Source organism: Coregonus lavaretus (genome assembly GCF_964263955.1).
Source record: "Coregonus lavaretus genome assembly, contig: HAP1_SCAFFOLD_418, whole genome shotgun sequence".
Classification (NCBI taxonomy): Eukaryota; Metazoa; Chordata; class Actinopteri; order Salmoniformes; family Salmonidae; genus Coregonus; species Coregonus lavaretus.
Genome location: NW_028165663.1, coordinates 130159 through 156283, shown reverse-complemented (window position 1 = coordinate 156283; position 26125 = coordinate 130159).

Here is a 26125-nt window from a genome sequence, read left to right as displayed (position 1 = left end):
TTAAAGGGCCAGTCTGTGATATTTACAGCCATTTATGCCATATACGAATTTGAGTGGTTACATTTCTCCAGCCCTATCCCTCTGCTTTTACAGCAAACCAAGTGACGGGGCTGCCGTTTAGTTATTTTTCAAATGAAGGAGTGGGCCTTTGTATGACTAATTGATTATGCACTGTCCATATGTTCACGCTGATCTTATGGTTTTACCTGCTTTTTAATATATTGTACGACATCACATTTTACGTATGTTCTGCATATGTACAAAGATGTTCAAATAAACCTTTAAAACCTGATGGGATGAACTTCTTTGAACTTCAGTGTTACACAATTCAATGGTGGTTTAGTACTTGTCCTGTTTCATGGCCTGTTCTTGGAAAAGAGGGATGATCGTTAGTGTTAGTCTACTTCACAGCCAGGCCTCACCACAGGACCATTTACATTTTAGTAATTTAGCAGACGCTCTTATCCAGAGCGACTTACAGTTAGTGAATACATTATAATTTTTTTATACTGGCCCCCCGTGGGAATCGAACCCACAACCCTGGCATTGCAAACGCCATGCTCTATCAACTGAGCTACATCCCTGCCGGCCATTCCCTCCCCTACCCTGGGCCAATTGTGCGCCGCCCATGAGTCTCCCGGTCGCGGCCGGCTGCGATGCAGTGCCTTAGACCACTGCGCCACTCAGGACCACAAAGTTATAGCTAATTTTCCCCTAACATCGGAGACCCCCTAACTTCGGACACCCCCTAACTTCGGACACCCCCTAACTTCGGAGACCCCCTAACTTCGGACACCACCTAACTTCGGACACCCCCTAACTACGGATACCCCCTAACTATGGATACCCCCTAACTTCGGACACCCCCTAACTTCGGACACCCCCTAACATCGGACACCCCCTAACTTCGGACACCCCCTAACTTCGGACACCCCCTAACTTCAGACACCCCCTAACTACGGATACCCCCTAACATCGGACACCACCTAACTTCGGAGACCCCCTAACTTCGGACACCACCTAACTACGGACACCCCCTAACTTCGGACACCCCCTAACTTCGGAGACCCCCTAACATCGGACACCACCTAACTTCGGACACCCCCTAACTTCGGAGACCCCCTAACATCGGACACCACCTAACTTCGGACACCCCCTAACTTCGGAGACCCCCTAACTTCGGACACCCCCTAACTACGGACACTCTCTAGCGGTTGGAGGACTAAATCACCTCCAGCTCAACATTTAAATGGACTGGGAAATAACGGGACGTTTTGGGACTATAGACACCCTTCTAGCTAGCTGACCACTGATTTTCAGTGCAATTTATGTAAGTTAAGTTAGGTTTTGAGAGTTTTCAAAAAAGTTAAATATGTACACATTTTGTGGGACACGCTGCATATTGTAAAATTCGACTGCGTGACAGACCACACATAATTTAATATCCAACTTATTACCTCTGAAATATAGCTAACGGACTTTCTAATGTTGCTAGCTTAGTTGCGGTTTTGTCCACCACCACCACGATGCACACCACCCCCCCTGTCTGTCACCACCAACACGGCCTCCTCTGGACCAACTGCCTCCTCCGTCTCCCCTGTCTGTCACCACCAACACGGCCTCCTCTGGACCAACTGCCTCCTCCGTCTCCCCTGGTCACACCACCATAGCAGCCTCGTCTGGTGTCCCTGCCCCCTGCAATTTGAATACAGCCACCTCCACAGGTAAACACATGTTAAATTACAAAAAAAATGACTTTTATCTGTTTTTATAAAACAGCAATATATAAAAAACAAAAAAATCTATCTTTACATATCTACAGTCCATAGCACCAGCCCTCAAGTCATCTCCACCTCCTCCAAACCCTCTGCAGCTTCCTCCAGAGGTATTGATGTTTAAAAGGGTTTTGATGAAACATGCTCAGTCTAACACTACTTTTTCTCAAACTGCAGCACAGAAAAGGAAGAGAAAAGCTCCAGCGGTCACATCTGTCACACCACCCATGGCACCGCTCTCAGGTACTTCATCATCTGTTTTTCTCTCTCTCAGTTGTATCAATTACTATTGTTGTTGAATAACTTCTACATTTTGCAAAACCATATTAATCAATTTGTATTATTCTTTTATTTTTTATAAAAGAAGACACCACCTGCTGTGCTCGCTGCGGGGAGCGTGATCCGCCTGCGAGCTCCTCTCAGGAGTGTAGATCCGAGGTGCCATGGGTGTGCTGTGACTTCTGCCAGCACTGGTTCCACTGCAGGTGTGTGCAGTGGGATCCAGAGGTAGCGGTGGAGCTGGAATATTATTGGGATTATTGTGACAATATAGGGGATGGAGGTCGAGATTTAATTGTTTGTTTTGTTTGTGTTCGTATGAAATTATTGAAAAAAATGTCTAAAACATAATATATATATTTATTGAACCCATCTTGTGTATTTCTTCCTTTAGTTTCTGTGGTGTCGAGAAAACGTTGCTAATTATGCTGTGAGAACAAGGAGATCCGCTGACGCTGTACTTCGATCATAAAGGTTTATTCATAACAAAGGGTTACAGCTTCAATTTATGGATGTCTGCAGACACCCGGAGAACAGCCGACCCAAATTCAAATATGCTATTCTCCCCGTCCTTTGTCCCAAACCATAGTATATATCCTATGTAATCTGATATGGGTGTTTTCCCCTACAGACCAATCCCAGGAGGTCACCTAACAGACTTCCTCTGCTTTAGGGTGCCCCTCTAAAACTGCTCTCCAGATGTCTCCCTGGGCCAAATCAACATTCTCTCAGATACCATTTGAAAACATTAACAAAGTCATAATTCCTCAGATACTACAGTTTCCAAGTGCATCTCTGCAACACAAACTCCAACAGTGTTTTCATTGTTTATGTTAATGCACATAACTGAAATTAAAGTTTTATTTGATGTAAATTATTAATACTCATATTTTATTATTCAACTGTTATCTACTTTCTCAAAACATAAGATTAATCTGTAAAACAAATGATGAGACATTATTTGGTAACAACACTGAATATGTTGGTGAAGAACCATTTCTTAAGAGTCCACAGGAGGGCGCACCGGGCTACGCAATGAAAAGTTGACAGGCAAGTCATTTTATTTTACCAGAAGGCTAGCCAACTATGTAGTAAACCCTTCGGTTACAAGGTTGGTGTTTCTTTTTTCAACAAAATTAAACGGATATATCTTGTAATTTAACAAAATAGTAAGGTGGCCAATAACTGGGGGCCGTGTGCCGATAATACGGGACGTATTTTCTTTGCTAGACCGCTTATCAAAAAGCTGATAACAGTAGTATTTCCACTGAAATGTCAAACATGCTAATTGCTAACCCGTTAGCTAACATTTTTAACACACCAATAATCACAAAACATTAATGGCTTGATCCCAAGATAACACTGTTGAAGGTAATATATTTCTTAAACGCTGTTGAATATGCCGATAATACAGGGTTCCACGCTAGTAAGATTCTGATTCTTTGTATAATTCTTGGGAATAGAATCAATCAAGAGGAAAGATGGATCTGGATCAAAATAACACTACAGAAGGAAGTTGTACTTTTGCCAGGAACGGCTCAATATTGACTCCTGTATGTGTTATACCAGGATGCACTTGTCTCAATGTTTAACATTCATTAACTCTCTGATACGCACTTGTCAAACAACAAGACAAACATCGTTCGAAGCGGTTTCGTTTAATGCAATCTCGCTATACACATATTGTGAGAAGAGTAAATGGGGGTTAGAAGAACTGATTGCCAAAGGAGATCTGAAGACACAGATATACAGTATCTTGACAGCAAAACAGGAATGTAAAGTTCTGTCCCGTTCCACTACACCAAAAGACCAACAGTGACAGCCAGGCAATTGTCAGATATGTTGCTGCTCCAAAACAAAACCTCCAAGGACAGCTAGACAGCTGCATACCTGACCTCCCTCCCTCCCTCCCTCAACCTACTCCCTCCCTCCCTCCCTCCCTCCACCTTCACCTACTCCCTCCCTCCCTCCACCTTCACCCCTCCCTCCCTCCCTCCCTCCATCCCTCCCTCCCTCCCTCCCTCAACCTTCACCATTCCCTCCCTCCCTCCACCTTCACCCATCCCCCCTCCCTCCCTCCCTCTACCTTCACCTACCCCCTCCCTCCCTCCCTCCACCTTCACCCATCCATCCCTCCCTCCCTCAACCTTCAACCTTCACCATTCCCTCCCTCCCTCCATCTTCACCCATCCATCCCTCCCTCCCTCAACCTTCAACCTTCACCATTCCCCCCCTCCCTTCACCTTCACCCTTCATGTTCTCCTTGCATCCGCCAAACCCAGATTCGTTCATCGGACTACCAGATGATGAAGCGTGATTCATCACTCCAGAGAACGCGTTTCCACTGCTCCAGAGTCCAATGGCGGCGAGCTTTACACCACTCCAGCCGATGCTTGGCATTGCGCATGTATGGCGAAACCCATTTCATGAAGCTCCCGACGTACAGTTCTTGTGCTGACGTTGCTTCCAGAGGCAGTTTGGAACTCGGTAGTGAGTGCTGCAACCGAGGACAGACGATTTTACGCACTTCAGCACTCGGCGGTCCCGTTCTGTGAGCTTGTGTGGCCTACCACTTCGCGGCTGAGCCGTTGTTGCTCCTAGATGTTTCCACTTCACAATAACAGCACTTACTGTTGACCGGGGCAGCTCTAGCAAGGCAGAAATTATACGAACTGACTTGATGGAAAGGTGGCATCCTATGATGGTGCCACGTTGAAAGTCACTGAGCTCTTCAGTAAGGCCATTCTACTGCCAATTTTTGTCTATGGAGATTGCATGGCTGTGTGCTCAATTTTATACGCCTGTCAGCAACGGGTGTGGCTGAAATAGCTGAATCCACTAATTTGAAGGGGTGTCCACATACACTACATGGCCAAAAGTATGTACCTGGTTGTCACCTCTGTGGGGGGCTGATGATGCAGGTGTGTGTCTCAGGTGTGTGTGTGTGTGTGTGTCTCGGGGGTGTGTGTGTGTGTGTGTGTGTGTGTGTGTGTGTGTGTGTGTGTGTCTCGGGGGTGTGTGTGTGTGTGTGTGTGTGTGTGTGTGTCTGGGTGTGTGTGTGTGTCTCTGGGGTTTGTGTGTGTCTCTGGGGTGTGTGTGTGAGCATAAAGCCTCATTCTCTGTAAATGAATCTGTCCAGATTGTTTCCAGATTTGACCTATAATTAAATTACAATATGAGTGAAATAGTTTTCCTTCCATAAAATGTTAATTAAGTACATTAAAAATAAGCTTTTCTGTGTTGGAATGGTGTGGGCGTATCCCAGCAACAAAATGGTGTGGGCGTATCCCAGCAACAAAATGGTGTGGGCGTACCCCAGCAACAAAATGGTGTGGGCGTATCCCAGCAACAAAATGGTGTGGGCGTATCCCAGCAACAGAATGGTGTGGGCGTATCCCAGCAACAGAATGGTGTGGGCGTACCCCAGTCATTCAAAATATTAATGCGAGTAGACCGCTGATTGGCCAGCTCATCCTCCTCTAGACCGCTGATTGGCCAGTTCATCCTCCTCTAGACTGCTGATTGGCCAGCTCATCCTCCTCTAGACCACTGATTGGCCAGCTCATCCTCCTCTAGACCGCTGATTGGCCAGCTCATCCTCCTCTAGACCGCTGATTGGCCAGCTCATCCTCCTCTAGACCACTGATTGGCCAGCTCATCCTCCTCTAGACCGCTGATTGGCCAGCTCATCCTCCTCTAGACCGCTGATTGGCCAGCTCATCCTCCTCTAGACCACTGATTGGCCAGCTCATCCTCCTCTAGACCGCTGATTGGCCAGCTCATCCTCCTCTAGACCACTGATTGGCCAGCTCATCCTCCTCTAGACCACTGATTGGCCAGCTCATCCTCCTCTAGACCGCTGATTGGCCAGCTCATCCTCCTCTAGACCGCTGATTGGCCAGCTCATCCTCCTCTAGACCACTGATTGGCCAGCTCATCCTCCTCTAGACCGCTGATTGGCCAGCTCATCCTCCTCTAGACCGCTGATTGGCCAGCTCATCCTCCTCTAGACCACTGATTGGCCAGCTCATCCTCCTCTAGACCGCTGATTGGCCAGCTCATCCTCCTCTAGACCGCTGATTGGCCAGCTCATCCTCCTCTAGACCACTGATTGGCCAGCTCATCCTCCTCTAGACCGCTGATTGGCCAGCTCATCCTCCTCAGGAGTATTACATTATCCTCTATGAGGAAATAGCAAGCATTTGTTTGAGATATGAGGTGTTTTTTTTTTTAAGTGTTCTTATCTCCCATTGATGCTTTGGCCTCAAATACAAGTATAGGATGAGGCAACAACATTATTTGGGTGTGAGTTAACAGAATATTAACTTTTAAAAGTGAGATTTTCACTGGACAGTTCCTTTAAAATGGCACCCTATTCCCCTTACAATGTAGTAGGGAAGACAGTGATGCAGGTCATAACCAATGCACTCGTACAGTACACTAGCCTTATATCAACGCTATCACTCTGTAGACAACCACCTTTAGATTCTGCTGCCCTCTACTGGATTGGGGCGGAAGTTCTCTTCAAGAGGATGACCCAAGAGGAACGTGAAATCATTGACCATCTCCCCTGTGACCAGTCTCCCCTGTGACAAGTCTCCCCTGTGACACGTCTCCCCTGTGACACGTCTCCCCTGTGACCAGTCTCCCCTGTGACCAGTCTCCCCTGTGACCAGTCTCCCCTGTGACACGTCTCCCCTGTGACCAGTCTCCCCTGTGACACGTCTCCCCTGTGACACGTCTCCCCTGTGACACATCTCCCCTGTGACACGTCTCCCCTGTGACCAGTCTCCCCTGTGACCAGTCTCCCCTGTGACACGTCTCCCTGTGACCAGTCTCCCCTGTGACACGTCTCCCTGTGACCAGTCTCCCCTGTGACCAGTCTCCCCTGTGACACGTCTCCCCTGTGACACGTCTCCCCTGTGACCAGTCTCCCCTGTGACACGTCTCCCCTGTGACACGTCTCCCTGTGACCAGTCTCCCTGTGACCAGTCTCCCCTGTGACACGTCTCCCCTGTGACACGTCTCCCCTGTGACACGTCTCCCCTGTGACCAGTCTCCCCTGTGACCAGTCTCCCCTGTGACCAGTCTCCCCTGTGACACGTCTCCCCTGTGACACGTCTCCCTGTGACCAGTCTCCCCTGTGACCAGTCTCCCCTGTGACACGTCTCCCTGTGACCAGTCTCCCCTGTGACACGTCTCCCTGTGACCAGTGTCAACTGTGTGGCTCCACAGAGGATCTTGACTTCTGTAGGGACACATATCCATTGGCTGGCAGCTCCTCTCAATGCACTACCTGACTGCTGATCTGCACTCTGATTGGTCAGTTCTGTCCTCCACAGCTGTCCGTAAATGCCTCTGCACCAAGTGAAGACCCGCCCACTCTCTGGAAGAAACAAGTGACACAGTCTATTTAGTCCGGATCCGGACTGACCCCTGACCCCTGCTATAATACAACACTGACCCATGACCCATGACCCCTGCTATAATACAACACTGACCCCTGACCCCTGCTATAATACAACACTGACCCATGACCCCTGCTATAATACAACACTGACCCATGACCCCTGCTATAATACAACACTGACCCCTGACCCCTGCTATAATACAACACTGACCCATGACCCCTGACCCCTGCTATAATACAACACTGACCCATGACCCCTGCTATAATACAACACTGACCCATGACCCCTGCTATAATACAACACTGACCCATGACCCCTGCTATAATACAACACTGACCCATGACCCCTGCTATAATACAACACTGACCCATGACCCCTGCTATAATACAACACTGACCCATGACCCCTGCTATAATTCAACACTGACCCATGACCCATGACCCATGACCCCTGCTATAATACAACACTGACCCCTGACCCCTGCTATAATACAACACTGACCCATGACCCATGACCCATGACCCCTGCTATAATACAACACTGACCCATGACCCATGAGCCATGACCCCTGCTATAATACAACACTGACCCATGACCCCTGCTATAATACAACACTGACCCATGACCCCTGCTATAATACAACACTGACACACTGACCCCTTCCAGCATTTGGTAACATCCTGCCCCCTGAACGCCACGTCTATTTCTATGGGCACAAGCACTGTTCATGACACAAACTGTTCCCACCCCAACATTTAGCAGGTTTAAAGCTTATTTCCTGCAATTCTACACATTTTGTCAGAGAACATTTTTCAGTTTTAATGCTAATTTTCTTGCAATTATAACATTATAACAAAAGCTAAAAAACGTTAGCTGACATGAACTAGTTGATCTGGACATTTCTGACCAGTTATAAATACCGTAGCTCTCTAAGGTCTGCAATGACTAACATGACAAGAGGAACTGATGATGCAATACCCAATATAGAAATTGCACCTTGTGCATTCTACTATTACAACTTTCAACAGTAAGTTAAAAGCCGGACTGAGATAAATAAAAAATTAAACGTTTGGGAACCACTGCTGATGGTCTCTGTTGTTCTGAGGTAAAATACTTTTCTGCAGGCGCAACTCATACTTTCTCATAAATCATTAATTGTTGTTAATGGGAACATTCCAGTTAAGCATGTGGATCTCAAGTCAGAAAAGCAGACTGGAGACTAGCAGACTGGAGACTAACAGACTGGAGACTAGCAGACTGGAGACTAGCAGACTGGAGACTAACAGACTGGAGACTATCAGACTGGAGACTAGCAGACTGGAGACTAGCAGACTGGAGACTAACAGACTGGAGACTAGCAGACTGGAGACTAACAGACTGGAGACTAACAGACTGGAGACTATCAGACTGGAGACTAGCAGACTGGAGACTAGCAGACTGGAGACTAACAGACTGGAGACTAGCAGACTGGAGACTAACAGACTAGAGACTAGCAGACTGGAGACTAGCAGACTGGAGACTATCAGACTGGACACTAGCAGACTGGAGACTAGCAGACTGGAGACTAACAGACTGGAGACTAGCAGACTGGAGACTAACAGACTAGAGACTAGCAGACTGGAGACTAGCAGACTGGAGACTAGCAGACTGGAGACTAACAGACTGGAGACTAGCAGACTGGAGACTAACAGACTAGAGACTAGCAGACTGGAGACTAGCAGACTGGAGACTAGCAGACTGGAGACTAACAGACTGGAGACTAGCAGACTGGAGACTAGCAGACTGGAGACTAGCAGACTGGAGACTAGCAGACTGGAGACTAACAGACTGGAGACTATCAGACTGGAGACTAGCAGACTGGAGACTAGCAGACTGGAGACTAACAGACTGGAGACTAGCAGACTGGAGACTAGCAGACTGGAGACTAGCAGACTGGAGACTAACAGGCTGGAGACTAGCAGACTGGAGACTAGCAGACTGGAGACTAGCAGACTGGAGACTAGCAAACTGGAGACTAGCAGACTGGAGACTAGCAGACTGGAGACTAACAGGCTGGAGACTAGCAGACTGGAGACTAGCAGACTGGAGACTAGCAGACTGGAGACTAGCAGACTGGAGACTAACAGACTGGAGACTAGCAGACTGGAGACTAGCAGACTGGAGACTAGCAGACTGGAGACTAGCAGACTGGAGACTAGCAGACTGGAGACTAGCAGACTAGAGACTAGCAGACTGGAGACTAGCAGACTGGAGACTAGCAGACTGGAGACTAACAGACTGGAGACTAGCAGACTGGAGACTAACAGACTGGAGACTAGCAGACTGGAGACTAGCAGACTGGAGACTAGCAGACTGGAGACTAGCAGACTGGAGACTAACAGACTGGAGACTAGCAGACTGGAGACTAGCAGACTGGAGACTAGCAGACTGGAGACTAGCAGACTGGAGACTAGCAGACTAGAGACTAGCAGACTGGAGACTAGCAGACTGGAGACTAGCAGACTGGAGACTAGCAGACTGGAGACTAGCAGACTGGAGACTAGCAGACTGGAGACTAGCAGACTGGAGACTAGCAGACTGGAGACTAGCAGACTAGAGACTAGCAGACTGGAGACTAGCAGACTGGAGACTAGCAGACTGGAGACTAGCAGACTGGAGACTAGCAGACTGGAGACTAGCAGACTGGAGACTAGCAGACTGGAGACTAGCAAACTGGAGACTAGCAGACTGGAGACTAGCAGACTAGAGACTAGCAGACTGGAGACTAGCAGACTGGAGACTAGCAGACTGGAGACTAGCAGACTGGAGACTAGCAGACTGGAGACTAGCAGACTAGAGACTAGCAGACTGGAGACTAGCAGACTAGAGACTAGCAGACTGGAGACTAGCAGACTGGAGACTAGCAGACTGGAGACTAGCAGACTGGAGACTAGCAGACTGGAGACTAGCAAACTGGAGACTAGCATACTGGAGACTAGCAGACTAGAGACTAGCAGACTGGAGACTAGCAGACTGGAGACTAGCAGACTGGAGACTAGCAGACTGGAGACTAGCAGACTGGAGACTAGCAGACTAGAGACTAGCAGACTGGAGACTAGCAGACTGGAGACTAGCAGACTGGAGACTAGCAGACTGGAGACTAGCAGACTGGAGACTAACAGACTGGAGACTAGCAGACTGGAGACTAACAGACTGGAGACTATCAGACTGGAGACTAGCAGACTGGAGACTAGCAGACTGGAGACTAGCAAACTGGAGACCAGCAGACTGGAGACTAACAGACTGGAGACTAGCAGACTGGAGACTGGCAGACTGGAGACTAGCAGACTGGAGAAAAGCAGATTGGAGACTAGCAGACTGGAGACTAGCAGACTGGAGACTAGCAGACTGGAGACTAGCACACTTGAGGCTAGCAGACTGGATGCTAACAGACTGGATACTAACAGACTGGACACTAACAGACTGGAGACTAGCAGACTGGAGACGAGCAGACTGGAGACTAGCAGACTGGAGACTAACAGACTGGAGACTAGTAGACTGGAGACTAGCAGACTGGAGACTAGCACACTTGAGGCTAGCAGACTGGATGCTAACAGACTGGATACTAGCAGACTGGAGACGAGCAGACTGGAGACTAGCAGACTGGAGACTAGCAAACTGGAGACCAGCAGACTGGAGACTGGCAGACTGGAGACTAGCAGACTGGAGACTGGCAGACTGGAGACTAGCAGACTGGAGACTAGCAGACTGGAGACTAGCAGACTGGAGACTAGCAGACTGGAGACTAGCAGACTGGAGACTAACAGACTGGAGACTAGCAGACTGGAGACTAGCAGACTGGAGACTAGCAGACTGGAGACTAGCAGACTAGAGACTAGCAGACTGGAGACTAGCAGACTGGAGACTAGCAGACTGGAGACTAGCAGACTGGAGACTAGCAGACTGGAGACTAGCAGACTGGAGACTAGCAGACTAGAGACTAGCAGACTGGAGACTAGCAAACTGGAGACTAGCAGACTGGAGACTAGCAGACTAGAGACTAGCAGACTGGAGACTAGCAGACTGGAGACTAGCAGACTGGAGACTAGCAGACTGGAGACTAGCAGACTGGAGACTAGCAGACTAGAGACTAGCAGACTGGAGACTAGCAGACTAGAGACTAGCAGACTGGAGACTAGCAGACTGGAGACTAGCAGACTGGAGACTAGCAGACTGGAGACTAGCAGACTGGAGACTAGCAGACTGGAGACTAGCAGACTAGAGACTAGCAGACTGGAGACTAGCAAACTGGAGACTAGCAGACTGGAGACTAGCAGACTAGAGACTAGCAGACTGGAGACTAGCAGACTGGAGACTAGCAGACTGGAGACTAGCAGACTGGAGACTAGCAGACTGGAGACTAGCAGACTAGAGACTAGCAGACTGGAGACTAGCAGACTGGAGACTAGCAGACTGGAGACTAGCAGACTGGAGACTAGCAGACTGGAGACTAACAGACTGGAGACTAGCAGACTGGAGACTAACAGACTGGAGACTATCAGACTGGAGACTAGCAGACTGGAGACTAGCAAACTGGAGACTGGAGACTAGCAGACTGGAGACTAGCAAACTGGAGACCAGCAGACTGGAGACTAACAGACTGGAGACTAGCAGACTGGAGACTGGCAGACTGGAGACTAGCAGACTGGAGAAAAGCAGATTGGAGACTAGCAGACTGGAGACTAGCAGACTGGAGACTAGCAGACTGGAGACTAGCACACTTGAGGCTAGCAGACTGGATGCTAACAGACTGGATACTAACAGACTGGACACTAACAGACTGGAGACTAGCAGACTGGAGACGAGCAGACTGGAGACTAGCAGACTGGAGACTAACAGACTGGAGACTAGTAGACTGGAGACTAGCAGACTGGAGACTAGCACACTTGAGGCTAGCAGACTGGATGCTAACAGACTGGATACTAGCAGACTGGAGACGAGCAGACTGGAGACTAGCAGACTGGAGACTAGCAAACTGGAGACCAGCAGACTGGAGACTGGCAGACTGGAGACTAGCAGACTGGAGACTGGCAGACTGGAGACTAGCAGACTGGAGACTAGCAGACTGGAGACTAGCAGACTGGAGACTAGCAGACTGGAGACTAGCAGACTGGAGACTAACAGACTGGAGACTAGCAGACTGGAGACTAGCAGACTGGAGACTAGCAGACTGGAGACTAGCAGACTAGAGACTAGCAGACTGGAGACTAGCAGACTGGAGACTAGCAGACTGGAGACTAGCAGACTGGAGACTAGCAGACTGGAGACTAGCAGACTGGAGACTAGCAGACTAGAGACTAGCAGACTGGAGACTAGCAAACTGGAGACTAGCAGACTGGAGACTAGCAGACTAGAGACTAGCAGACTGGAGACTAGCAGACTGGAGACTAGCAGACTGGAGACTAGCAGACTGGAGACTAGCAGACTGGAGACTAGCAGACTAGAGACTAGCAGACTGGAGACTAGCAGACTAGAGACTAGCAGACTGGAGACTAGCAGACTGGAGACTAGCAGACTGGAGACTAGCAGACTGGAGACTAGCAGACTGGAGACTAGCAGACTGGAGACTAGCAGACTAGAGACTAGCAGACTGGAGACTAGCAAACTGGAGACTAGCAGACTGGAGACTAGCAGACTAGAGACTAGCAGACTGGAGACTAGCAGACTGGAGACTAGCAGACTGGAGACTAGCAGACTGGAGACTAGCAGACTGGAGACTAGCAGACTAGAGACTAGCAGACTGGAGACTAGCAGACTGGAGACTAGCAGACTGGAGACTAGCAGACTGGAGACTAGCAGACTGGAGACTAACAGACTGGAGACTAGCAGACTGGAGACTAACAGACTGGAGACTATCAGACTGGAGACTAGCAGACTGGAGACTAGCAAACTGGAGACTGGAGACTAGCAGACTGGAGACTAGCAAACTGGAGACCAGCAGACTGGAGACTAACAGACTGGAGACTAGCAGACTGGAGACTGGCAGACTGGAGACTAGCAGACTGGAGAAAAGCAGATTGGAGACTAGCAGACTGGAGACTAGCAGACTGGAGACTAGCAGACTGGAGACTAGCACACTTGAGGCTAGCAGACTGGATGCTAACAGACTGGATACTAACAGACTGGACACTAACAGACTGGAGACTAGCAGACTGGAGACGAGCAGACTGGAGACTAGCAGACTGGAGACTAACAGACTGGAGACTAGTAGACTGGAGACTAGCAGACTGGAGACTAGCACACTTGAGGCTAGCAGACTGGATGGTAACAGACTGGATACTAGCAGACTGGAGACGAGCAGACTGGAGACTAGCAGACTGGAGACTAGCAAACTGGAGACCAGCAGACTGGAGACTGGCAGACTGGAGACTAGCAGACTGGAGACTGGCAGACTGGAGACTAGCAGACTGGAGACTAGCAGACTGGAGACTAGCAGACTGGAGACTAGCAGACTGGAGACTAGCAGACTGGAGACTAGCAGACTGGAGACTGGCAGACTGGAGACTAGCAGACTGGAGACAAGCAGACTGGAGACTAGCAGACTGGAGACTAGCAGACTGGAGACTAGCAGACTGGAGACTAGCACACTTGAGGCTAGCAGACTGGATGCTAACAGACTGGATACTAACAGACTGGACACTAACAGACTGGAGACTAACAGACTGGAGACTAGCAGATGAGCAGATTGGAGACTAGCAGGCTGGAGACTATCAGACTGGAGACAAGCAGACTGGAGACTGGAGAATAGCAGACTGAAGACAAGCAGACTGGAGACAAGCAGACTGGAGACAAGCAGACTGGAGACTAGCAGACTAGCAGACTGGCAGACTGAAGACTAGCAGACTGGAGACTAGCAAACTGGAGACTAAGAGACTGGAGACTAACAGAATGGAGACTAGCAATTCGGAGACTAGCAGACTGGAGACTAGAAGACTGGAGACTAGCAGACTAGAGACTAGCAGACTGGAGACAAGCAGACTAGAGACTAGCAGACTGGAGACTAACAAACTGGAGACTGGAGCTTAGCAGACTGGAGACTAGCAAACTGGAGACCAGCAGACTGGAGACTAAGAGACTGGAGACTAGCAGACTGGAGACTAGCAAACTGGAGACTAACAAACTGGAGACTGGAGCCTAGCAGACTGGAGACTAGCAAACTGGAGACCAGCAGACTGGAGACTAAGAGACTGGAGACTAGCAGACTGGAGACTAGCAAACTGGAGACTAACAAACTGGAGACTGGAGACTAGCAGACTGGAGACTAGCAAACTGGAGATTAGCAGACTGGAGACTAACAAACTGGAGACTGGAGACTAGCAGACTGGAGACTAGCAAACTGGAGACTAAGAGACTGGAGACTAGCAGACTAGAGACTAGCAGACTGGAGACTAGCAGACTAGCAGACTGGAGACTAGCAGACTAGCAGACTGGAGATAAGCAGATTGTAGACTAGCAGACTGGAGACTAGCAGACTGGAGACTAGAAAACTGGAGACTGGCAGGCTGGAGACTAGCAGACTGGAGACTAGCAGACTGGAGACTAGCAGACTGGAGACTAGCAGAGTGGAGACTAGCAGACTGGAGACTAGCAGACTGGAGACAAGCAGACTAGCAGACTGGAGACTAGTAAATTGGAGACTAGCAGACTGGAGACTAGCAGACTGGAGACTAGCAGACTGGAGACTAGCAGACTGGACACTAGCAGACTGGAGACTAGCAGACTGGAGATTAGCAAACTGGAGACTAGCAGACTGGAGATTAGCAAACTGGAGACCAGCAGACTGGAGACTAGCAGACTGGAGACTAGCAGACTGGAAACTAGCAGACTGGAGACTAGCAGACTGGAGACAAGCAGACTGGAGACTAGCAAAACAGAGACTAGCAAAACAGAGACTAGCAGACTGGAGACTAGCAGACTGGAGACTAGCAGACTGGAGACTAGCAGACTGGAGACTTGCAGACTGGAGACTAGCAGACTAGCAGACTGGAGACTAGCAGACTGGAGACTAGCAGACTGGAGACAATCAGACTGGAGACAAGCAGACTAGAAGACTGGAGACTAGCAAATCAGAAACTAGCAGACTGGAGACTAGCAGACTGGAGACTAGCAGACTAGCAAACTGGAGACTAGCAGACTGGAGACTAGCAGACTGGAGACTAGCAGACTGGACACTAGCAAACTGGAGACTGGAGACTAGCAGACTGGAGACTAGCAAACTGGAGACCAGCAGACTGGAGACTAAGATACTGGAGACTAGCAGACTGTAGAGTAGCAGACTGGAGACTAAGAGACTGGAGACTAAGATACTGGAGACTAGCACTCTAGCAGACTAGCAGACTGGAGACTAGAAAACTAGCAGACTGGAGACTAGCAGCCTGGAGACTAAAATACTGAAGACTAGCAGACTGGAGACTAGCAGACTGGAGACTAGCAGACTAGCAGACTGGAGACTAGCAAATTGGAGACTAGCACATTGGAGACTAGCAGACTGGAGACTAGAGGACTGGACACTAGCAAACTGGAGACTATCAGACTGAAGACTAGCAAACTGGAGACTAGCAGACTGGAGACTAAGAGACTGGAGACTAGCAGACTGGAGACTAGCAGACTGGAGACTAGCAGACTGGAGACTAGCAGACTGGACACTAGCAAACTGGAGACTGCAGACTAGCAGACTGGAGACTAGCAAACTGGAGACTAGCAGACTGGAGACTAGCAGACTGGAGACTTAGAGACTGGAGACTAGCAGACTGGAGACTAGCAGACTGGAGACTAGCAGACTGGAGACTAGCAGACTGGACACTAGCAAACTGGAGACTGCAGACTAGCAGACTGGAGACTAGCAAACTGGAGACTAGCAGACTGGAGACTAGCAGACTGGAGACTTAGAGACTGGAGACTAGCAGACTGGAGACTAGCAGACTGGAGACTAGCAGACTGGAGACTAGCAGACTGGACACTAGCAAACTGGAGACTGCAGACTAGCAGACTGGAGACTAGCAAACTGGAGACTAGCAGACTGGAGACTAAGAGACTGGAGACTAATATACTGGAGACTAGCAGACTGGTGACTAGCAGACTGGAGACTTGCAGACTAGCAGACTGGAGACTTGCAGACTGGAGACTAGCAGAGTAGCAGACTGGAGACTTGCAGACTGGAGACTTGCAGACTAGCAGACTGGAGACTTGCAGACTGGAGACTAGCAGACTGGAGACTAGCAGACTGGACACTAGCAAACTGGAGACTGCAGACTAGCAGACTGGAGACTAGCAAACTGGAGACTAGCAGACTGGAGACTAAGAGACTGGAGACTAATATACTGGAGACTAGCAGACTGGTGACTAGCAGACTGGAGACTTGCAGACTAGCAGACTGGAGACTTGCAGACTGGAGACTAGCAGAGTAGCAGACTGGAGACTTGCAGACTGGAGACTTGCAGACTAGCAGACTGGAGACTTGCAGACTGGAGACTAGGAGACTGGAGACTAGCAGACTAGCAGACTGGAGAATAGCAGACTGGAGACTAGCAGACTGGAGACTAGCAGACTAGCAGACTGGAGACTAGCAGACTAGCAGACTGGAGACTAGCAAACTGGAGACTAAGAGACTGGAGACTAACAGAATGGAGACTAGCAATTCGGAGACTAGCAGACTGGAGACTAGAAGACTAGCAGACTGGCAGACTGGAGACTAGCAGACTAGAGACAAGCAGACTGGAGACAAGCAGACTAGCAGACTGGAGACTGGAGACTAGCAGACTGGAGACTAACAAACTGGAGACTGGAGCCTAGCAGACTGGAGACTAGCAAACTGGAGACCAGCAGACTGGAGACTAACAGACTGGAGACTAGCAGACTGGAGACTGGCAGACTGGAGACTAGCAGACTGGAGAAAAGCAGATTGGAGACTAACAGACTGGAGACTAGCAGACTGGAGACTAGCAGACTGGAGACTAGCAGACTGGAGACTAGCACACTTGAGGCTAGCAGACTGGATGCTAACAGACTGGATACTAACAGACTGGACACTAACAGACTGGAGACTAACAGACTGGAGACTAGCAGATGAGCAGATTGGAGACTAGCAGGCTGGAGACTATCAGACTGGAGACAAGCAGACTGGAGACTGGAGAATAGCAGACTGAAGACAAGCAGACTGGAGACAAGCAGACTGGAGACAAGCAGACTGGAGACTAGCAGACTAGCAGACTGGCAGACTGAAGACTAGCAGACTGGAGACTAGCAAACTGGAGACTAGCAAACTGGAGACTAAGAGACTGGAGACTAACAGAATGGAGACTAGCAATTCGGAGACTAGCAGACTGGAGACTAGAAGACTAGCAGACTGGCAGACTGGAGACGAGCAGACTGGAGACAAGCAGACTGGAGACTAACAAACTGGAGACTGGAGCCTAGCAGACTGGAGACTAGCAAACTGGAGACCAGCAGACTGGAGACTAAGAGACTGGAGACTAGCAGACTGGAGACTAGCAGACTGGAGACTAGCAAACTGGAGACCAGCAGACTGGAGACTAAGAGACTGGAGACTAGCAGACTGGAGACTAGCAGACTGGAGACTAGCAAACTGGATACCAGCAGACTGGAGACTAAGAGACTGGAGACTAGCAGACTAGAGACTAGCAGACTGGAGACTAGCAGACTAGCAGACTGGAGACTAGCAGACTAGCAGACTGGAGATAAGCAGATTGTAGACTAGCAGACTGGAAACTAGCAGACTAGAGACTAGAAAACTGGAGACTGGCAGGCTGGAGACTAGCAGACTGGAGACTAGCAAACGGGAGACTGGAGACTAGCAGACTGCACACTAGCAAACTGGAGACTAGCAGACTGGAGACTAGCAGACTGGAGACTAGCAGACTGGAGACTAGCAGAGTGGAGACTAGCAGACGAGCAGATTGGAGACTAGCAGACTGATGATTAGCAGACGAGCAGACTGGAGACTAGTAAATTGGAGACTAGCAGACTGGAGACTAGCAGACTGGACACTAGCAGACTGGAGACTAGCAGACTGGAGACTAGCAGACTAGCAGACTGGAGACTAGCAGACTAGCAGACTGGAGACTAGCAGACTGGAGACTAGCAGACTAGAGACTAGCAGACTGGAGACTAGCAGACTGGAGACTAGCAGACTGGAGACTAGCAGACTGGAGACTAGCAGACTGGAGACTAGCAGACTGGAGACTAGCAGACTAGAGACTAGCAGACTGGAGACTAGCAGACTGGAGACTAGCAGACTGGAGACTAACAGACTGGATACTAACAGACTAGAGACTAGCAGACTGGAGACTAGCAGACTGGAGACTAGCAGACTGGAGACTATCAGACTGGAGACTAGCAAACTGGAGACTAACAGACTAGAGACTAGCAGACTGGAGACTAGCAGACTGGAGATTAAGAGACTGGAGACTAGCAGACTAGAGACTAGCAGACTGGAAACTAGCAGACTGGAGACAAGCAGACTGGAGACTAGCAAAACAGAGACTAGCAGACTGGAGACTAGCAGACTGGAGACTAGCAGACTGGAGACTAGCAGACTGGAGACTAGCAGACTGGAGACTAGCAAATCAGAAACTAGCAGACTGGAGACTAGCAGACTGGAGACTAGCAGACTAGCAAACTGGAGACTAGCAGACTGGAGACTAGCAGACTGGAGACTAGCAGACTGGACACTAGCAAACTGGAGACTGGAGACTAGCAGACTGGAGACTAGCAAACTGGAGACCAGCAGACTGGAGACTAAGATACTGGAGACTAGCAGACTGTAGAGTAGCAGACTGGAGACTAAGAGACTGGAGACTAAGATACTGGAGATTAGCAAACTGGAGACCAGCAGACTGGAGATTAAGAGACTGGAGACTAGCAGACTAGAGACTAGCAGACTAGAGACTAGCAGACTGGAGACTAACAGACTGGAGACTAGCAGACTAGAGACTAGCAGACTGGAAACTAGCAGACTGGAGACAAGCAGACTGGAGACTAGCAAAACAGAGACTAGCAGACTGGAGACTAGCAGACTGGAGACTAGCAGACTGGAGACTAGCAGACTGGAGACTAGCAAATCAGAAACTAGCAGACTGGAGACTAGCAGACTGGAGACTAGCAGACTAGCAGACTGGAGACTAGCAGACTGGAGACTAGCAAATCAGAAACTAGCAGACTGGAGACTAGCAGACTGGAGACTAGCAGACTAGCAAACTGGAGACTAGCAGACTGGAGACTAGCAGACTGGAGACTAGCAGAATGGACACTAGCAAACTGGAGACTGGAGACTAGCAGACTGGAGACTAGCAGACTAGAGACTAGCAAACTGGAGACCAGCAGACTGGAGACTAAGATACTGGAGACTAGCAGACTGGAGACTAGCAGACTGGAGACTAGCAAAACAGAGACTAGCAGACTGGAGACTAGCAGACTGGAGACTAGCAGACTGGAGACTAGCAGACTGGAGACTAGAAGACTGGAGACTAGCAAATCAGAAACTAGCAGACTGGAGACTAGCAGACTGGAGACTAGCAGACTAGCAAACTGGAGACTAGCAGACTGGAGACTAGCAGACTGGAGACTAGCAGACTGGACACTAGCAAACTGGAGACTGGAGACTAGCAGACTGGAGACTAGCAAACTGGAGACCAGCAGACTGGAGACTAAGATACTGGAGACTAGCAGACTGTAGAGTAGCAGACTGGAGACTAAGAGACTGGAGACTAAGATACTGGAGACTAGCACTCTAGCAGACTAGCAGACTGGAGACTAGAAAACTAGCAGACTGGAGACTAGCAGACTGGAGACTAGCAGACTGGAGACTAGCAGACTGGAGACTAGCAGACTAGCAAACTGGAGACTAGCAGACTGGAGACTAGCAGACTGGAGACTAGCAGACTGGAGACTAGCAGACTGGAGACTAGCAGACTGGAGACTAGCAGACTGGAGACTAGCAGACTAGCAGACTGGACACTAGCAAACTGGAGACTGGATACAAGCAGACTGGAGACAAGCAGACTAGCAGACTGGAGACTAGCAAATTGGAGACTAGCACATTGGAGACTAGCAGACTGGAGACTAGAGGACTGGACACTAGCAAACTGGAGACTATCAGACTGAAGACTAGCAAACTGGAGACTAGCAGACTGGAGACTAAGATACTGGAGACTAGCAGACTGGAGACTAGCAGACTGGAGACTAGCAGACTGGAGACTATCAGACTGGAGACTAGCAGACTGGAGACTAGCAGACTGGACACTAGCAAACTGGAGACTGCAGACTAGCAGACTGGAGACTAGCAAACTGGAGACTAGCAGACTGGAGACTAAGAGACTGGAGACTAATATACTGGAGACTAGCAGACTGGTGACTAGCAGACTGGAGACAAGCAGACTAGCAGACTGGAGACTTGCAGACTGGAGACTAGCAGACTAGCAGACTGGAGACTTGCAGACTGGAGACTAGCAGACTAGCAGACTGGAGACTTGCAGACTAGCAGACTGGTGACTAGCAGACTGGAGACAAGCAGACTAGCAGACTGGAGACTAGCAGACTGGAGACTAAGAGACTGGAGACTAGCAGACTGGAGACTAGCAGACTGGAGACTAGCAGACTGGAGACTAGCAGACTGGAGACTAGCAGACTGGAGACTAGCAGACTGGACACTAGCAAACTGGAGACTGCAGACTAGCAGACTGGAGACTAGCAAACTGGAGACTAGCAGACTGGAGACTAAGAGACTGGAGACTAATATACTGGAGACTAGCAGACTGGTGACTAGCAGACTGGAGACAAGCAGACTAGCAGACTGGAGACTTGCAGACTGGAGACTAGCAGACTAGCAGACTGGAGACTTGCAGACTGGAGGCTAGCAGACTAGCAGACTGGAGACTTGCAGACTAGCAGACTGGTGACTAGCAGACTAGCAGACTGGAGACTAGCAGACTGGAGACTAGCAGACTGGAGACTAGCAGACTGGAGACTAGCAGACTGGACACTAGCAAACTGGAGACTGCAGACTAGCAGACTGGAGACTAGCAAACTGGAGACTAGCAGACTGGAGACTAAGAGACTGGAGACTAATATACTGGAGACTAGCAGACTGGTGACTAGCAGACTGGAGACAAGCAGACTAGCAGACTGGAGACTTGCAGACTGGAGACTAGCAGACTAGCAGACTGGAGACTTGCAGACTGGAGACTAGCAGACTAGCAGACTGGAGACTTGCAGACTAGCAGACTGGAGACTAGCAGACTAGCAGACTGGAGACTAGCAACCTGGAGACTAGCAGACTGGAGACTAGCAGACTGGAGACTAGCAGACTGGAGACTAGCAGACTAGCAGACTGGAGACTTGCAAACTGGAGACTAGCAGACTAGCAGACTGGAGACTTGCAGACTAGCAGACTGGTGACTAGCAGACTAGCAGACTGGAGACTAGCAGACTGGAGACTAGCAGACTGGAGACTAGCAGACTGGAGACTATCAGACTGGAGACTAGCAGACTGGAGACTAGCAGACTGGAGACTAGCAGACTAGAGACTAGCAGACTGGAGACTAACAGACTGGAGACTAGCAGACTGGAGACTAACAGACTGGAGACTAGCAGACTGGAGACTAACAGACTGGAGACTAGCAGACTGGAGACTAGCAGACTAGAGACTAGCAGACTGGAGACTAACAGACTGGAGACTAGCAGACTGGAGACTAACAGACTGGAGACTAGCAGACTGGAGACTAACAGACTGGAGACTAGCAGACTGGAGACTAGCAGACTGGAGACTAGCAGACTGGAGACTAGCAGACTGGAGACTAGCAGACTGGAGACTAGCAAACTGGAGACTAGCAGACTGGAGACTAGCAGACTGGAGACTAGCAGACTGGAGACTATCAGACTGGAGACTAGCAGACTGGAGACTAGCAGACTGGAAACTAGCAAACTGGAGACTAGCAGACTGGAGACTAGCAAACTGGAGACTAGCAGACTGGAGACTAGCAGACTGGAGACTAGCAGACTGGAGACTAGCAGACTGGAGACTAGCAGAGTAGCAGACTGGAGACTAGCAGACTGGAGACTAAGAGACTGGAGACTAGCAGACTAGCAAACTGGAGACTAGCAGACTGACTGGAGACTAGCAGACTCACCAGTAAGGCTCACACAGCGGGCGAAGCCTGCAGCAACTCTGTGTGACATCACCTGATCCAGACCTGGGACCAGACAAGGTATCTTGGAGGTGAAGTGTGCTGGGACAGGTTGTGGACTCAGAGCTCTCTTAGCCTGACCAGAGAGACCCATACCCCACTGGTACACACTACCGGTACCTGGAGACAGAACAACACAAGGAGAAAGACTTATTGGTGATTGTTGTGCCCGATAAGAAAGAATGCATTGATGATGTACATTTACATTTCACATTTTAGTCATTTAGCAGACGCTCTTTTCCAGAGCGACTTACAGAAGCAATTATTGTTAAGTGCCTTGCTCAAATAGTTGGGAAGAGATTTTTGACGTACCGATTCCATGGCAAATGGTTTATGAACTGATACGCAAAACGACGCCGGATGCAAAACATAGAATCTTTCAATTTATATTATTATACAAAATTCTTGCTACCAATAGAATTTTATTTATATGGGGGTGTCACGGATTCTGCCGAGGCTGCTCCTCCTCCTTGCTCGGGCAGGCTTCGGCGTTCGTCGTCCCCGGAGTACTAGCTACTGCCGATCGATGTTTTCGGTGTTTGTCTTGTGTTCTCTAGTTTATACACCTGTTGCTTATTAGTGTTGATTGTGTAGCATATAAGTTTCCTTGTTTTACGTTTGGCCTTTGTGTGTTATTGTGTATTGTCTCGTTGATGTTCGGCATAGCTATTTCGCCTCATTACGCACAGGGTGTTTTTTCCCCTCCAGTGTTTTGGAGACTTTTGTTTGTGCGTTTGCATTCAGTAAAGTAGTCATCCTGATTCTCTGTGTCCTGCGTCTGACTTCACTTGCCGCGTACACATCACCCTTTTGACAGGGGGATACAATCTTCCCAGCTCTGCAGATTTTGCTGCGGAGAGACAGAATCATTAGATAATTTGTTTTGGTATTGTCCATTTGCAGCTTGTTTTTGGTCACAGGTCCAGGAATGGCTGAAGGATTGCAATATTTACCTGGAGCTAACCCTGCAGATAGCACTACTGGGTGATCTGAAAAGTCATAGTCAATCGATCAATAATATAATAATACTTTTAGCCAAAAAAATTATTTTCAATTTACAATCTGTAGAAACAATGATTATTGAAGGGTTCAGAACTTTTGTGAAACATCACAGTACAGTTGAAAAATATATGGCAAATAGAAATCCAATATGGATGGTGTTAAGAGATAGATGGGAGGGGTTGAATGGAGCTGAGGGTTGGGACTAATAACAACTAATAACAACAAGATAACTAATGTAAAACATAATAAGTATATAGGTTATAGGTTAAGAACTTTTGTGAAAGAGCACAGTTTGAAAGATATGGCATATAGAAGCAATGGACATCATGAAATTGATCGGAGAGGTTGAGGGTAGAGGAAATTCAGGAGTAAAAACAAACAAAACAGAATTATTGTAAAATTGACTGTGTCCATAAAATGTATATAGTAAGTATAAGCTGGAAGTAGAGGCCTAAGCATTGTTGTTCACTAGTTTACTCCAATTAGGGGAGGGGTGGTGGGGTTGGAAAGTAATAAAGGAAAATATATTTTAAAAAAGGATATGTATGTATATGTATTTATATGTATGTATGTATGTATGTATGTATGTATGCATGCGTGTAAGTATGTGTATATGTATGTACAGTTGAAGCCGGAAGTTTACATACAGATATATACATAGAGATATAGACAGAGTAAATATACAGAGATACAGTGGGGGAAAAAAGTATTTAGTCAACCACCAATTGTGCAAGTTCTCCCACTTAAAAAGATGAGAGAGGCCTGTAATTTTCATCATAGGTACACATCAACTATGACAGACAAAATGAGATTTTTTTTCTCCAGAAAATCACATTGTAGAATTTTTAATGAATTTATTTGCAAATTATGGTGGAAAATAAGTATTTGGTCAATAACAAAAGTTTCTCAATACTTTGTTATACACCCTTTGTTGGCAATGACACAGGTCAAACGTTTTCTGTAAGTCTTCACAAGGTTTTCACACACTGTTGCTGGTATTTTGGCCCATTTCTCCATGCAGATCTCCTCTAGAGCAGTGATGTTTTGGGGCTGTCGCTGGGCAACACGTACTTTCAACTCCCTCCAAAGATTTTCTATGGGGTTGAGATCTGGAGACTGGCTAGGCCACTCCAGGACCTTGAAATGCTTCTTACGAAGCCACTCCTTCATTGCCCGGGCGGTGTGTTTGGGATCATTGTCATGCTGAAAGACCCAGCCACGTTTCATCTTCAATGCCCTTGCTGATGGAAGGAGGTTTTCACTCAAAATCTCACGATACATGGCCCCATTCATTCTTTCCTTTACACAGATCAGTCGTCCTGGTCCCTTTGCAGAAAAACAGCCCCAAAGCATGATGTTTCCACCCCCATGCTTCACAGTAGGTATGGTGTTCTTTGGATGCAACTCAGCATTCTTTGTCCTCCAAACACGACGAGTTGAGTTTTTACCCAAAAGTTATATTTTGGTTTCATCTGACCAGGGGCGGTGTGTTCATTAGGGCGATATGGGCGACGCACTGCCAAACGGGAAAAGGAAGGGATTTTTTTTCTAATCAATTATATCACGGCAACAGTAGTTATCAGTGTTCTAATCTAGACGTCTGGTCTGCCACTAAATGTCCAATCAGGCTAAAGTCGTGCTTCAAATGGCCCCGCCCCTTTTGGGGCGATTTCAGTCAGGTTGAAAATCGCCCCAGAAGTCTCTCATAGACTCTCATGTAAAATCTTTTTTTTTCAAATATCAGAGCTTTCAATACAATCTCTTGGGTTCCGGGAGGGCTTGTAGTTTTTACCAAAAAGTTCTATTTTGGTTTCATCTGACATTCTCCCAATCCTCTTCTGGATCATCCAAATGCACTCTAGCAAACTTCAGACGGGTCTTGTATGTCTTCCATTTCCTAATAATTGCTCCCACAGTTGATTTCTTCAAACCAAGCCGCTTACCTATTGCAGATTCAGTCTTCCCAGCCTGGTGCAGGTCTACAATTTTGTTTCTGGTGTCCTTTGACAGCTCTTTGGTCTTGGCCATAGTGGAGTTTGGAGTGTGACTGTTTGAGGTTGTGGACAGGTGTCTTTTATACTGATAACAAGTTCAAACAGGTGCCATTAATACAGGTAACGAGTGGAGGACAGAGGAGCCTCTTAAAGAAGAAGTTACAGGTCTGTGAGAGCCAGAAATCTTGCTTGTTTGAAGGTGACCAAATACTTATTTTCCACCATAATTTGCAAATAAATGCATTAAAAATCCTACAATGTGATTTTCTGAAGAAACAAAATCTCATTTTGTCTGTCATAGTTGACGTGTACCTATGATGAAAATTACAGGCCTCTCTCATCTTTTTAAGTGGGAGAACTTGCACAATTGGTGGCTGACTAAATACTTTTTTCCCCCACTGTATATACAGAGTAAATATACA